Source organism: Piliocolobus tephrosceles, chromosome 10 (assembly GCF_002776525.5).
Source record: "Piliocolobus tephrosceles isolate RC106 chromosome 10, ASM277652v3, whole genome shotgun sequence".
Classification (NCBI taxonomy): domain Eukaryota; kingdom Metazoa; phylum Chordata; class Mammalia; order Primates; family Cercopithecidae; genus Piliocolobus; species Piliocolobus tephrosceles.
In genome coordinates this window covers 66,584,305-66,586,133 of record NC_045443.1, presented here as the reverse complement: position 1 = coordinate 66,586,133, position 1,829 = coordinate 66,584,305, and the positions used below count along the sequence as shown (strand labels likewise).

The 1,829-nt window shown below is 40.3% G+C and overlaps 1 pseudogene; it reads right to left on the bottom strand.

The window, feature by feature from the left end:
* Positions 1-447: 447 nt before the first annotated feature.
* The window catches only part of LOC111552336, a 1,653-nt pseudogene continuing 271 nt past the window's right edge, over positions 448-1,829 (bottom strand).

Below are 1,829 nucleotides of genomic sequence, written 5' to 3'. Positions count from 1 at the left end.
TCATATATTTATAAACTTTCTTCTGTGAAATGTCAGTTCATGTCTGTTGTCCATTTTTTAAAAATTTTCTTTGGGGCAGATCTGTTTATTACTAACACGGTGCAGTGTAGTTTCAGCAAATTTAATTGTTTTAGTTTCTCAGTGACAATACAGATGGTCAAAAATAGGCAACAAAATCTCTTTTCTAGTTCCTCTACCTGACCACCATTTTAAAAACACAAATTCTTCATATATATAGATATAATTATATATTACTGTATGAGGATGCATTTTAAGACTTCACAGGTCATTTAAAGCTTCAGTTTATAGTCATTCATGTGAAAAATTTCTACATGGAATGTTCACTTAGAATTCCTCACTGGGATTCCAGTGTTCTATGTTAGAAATGCAGAAGTCCTTCTTTAGTGCAGTGCTAGACATTTTACCTTTGTTCATCATAACTTTCATTCAAGGGTTTCCTAACCTCACTTTTGTATCTTCATTTTTGTTTGCTTGACTAATTTCCTTTAGTATATTTTCAGGTAAGGTAGGTTGATATCTGTATAATCATATAGACGAAGATGACAAACAAGGTATCCTAACTCATGCATAGTTGTAGAATCAACATAGTGAAAAGAAACTGGAAGATCAGAACAGCAACCAGGACCCTCTAGAGGAGGGTAATAGTTGTAATTCCAGTGCCAAAAGGTTCTGGGTAGATAATATTTAATTAAATGTTCTGGCACAAAGGGATGAAAAGTTTCTTTTCCAGTGATACCTCTGGAATCTCCTGCTTCTACATTTATAATTTCCATGCATCTCCCCGTGCTGTCTTCAACGGAGGAACTAAATGTACACTTGTCTTGTTTTAAATGCATCAACAAATCTCTTTTTTTTTTTTTTTTTTTTTTTTTGAGACGGAGTCTCGCTCTGTCGCCCAGGCTGGAGTGCAGTGGCCGGATCTCAGCTCACTGCAAGCTCCACCTCCCGGGTTCCCGCCATTCTCCTGCCTCAGCCTCCCGAGTAGCTGGGACCACAGGCGCCACCACCGCGCCCGGCTAGTTTTTTGTATTTTTAGTAGAGACGGGGTTTCACCGTGTTAGCCAGGATGGTCTCGATCTCCTGACCTCGTGATCCACCCGTCTCGGCCTCCCAAAGTGCTGGGATTACAGGCTTGAGCCACCGCGCCCGGCCTAACAAATCTCTTCAAGGCTTCTTTGCTTAGTACATATTCTGCACCTCCACTCAATGTAGTCCTGCTTTACATAGGGTTTTAATTTTCTCCCGAAGTAAATGGGTCCTTCATTCAGGGTCATATTTTGAAAGAAGCCATCTCAAATGGTCTAGTATGACATACGTGTCATCATCTGCTTTCAAACACCAATCAGCATCTTCTAAATAATGTTCATGAACATAATGAAAAGCTTTGTTTTCCAGTATAGCTGATCTCTGCCTTCTTTGGTTTTCAGTCTCACAGTAGGGAAGTATTTTCTTCTGAACTCATAACAACACTTTGTGACCATGCTAGGCCCATTTAACTTTGAGGCCTTTTTCTCTAGGTTTTAAGGGCTTGTCAAAACCCAGCAAAGAATTTTAACTTTTTGATAGAGGTTTTCAGCGATGTCGGTGTTGGCTAGAATCTGCATTGAAGTTCACTCGTCCTTCTAGGTGATTGTGTCATTATCATCTGAATGCCTTGCATGAGGATCATTATGAAGCGTATTAGGCTGGGTGCCACCCTATTCTCCCAACAAAATACTAAATAGCTGAGAACATTAAGAAAACAAAAAATCAGGCCGGGCGCGGTGGCTCAAGCCTGTAATCCCAGCACTTTGGGAGGCCGAGACGGG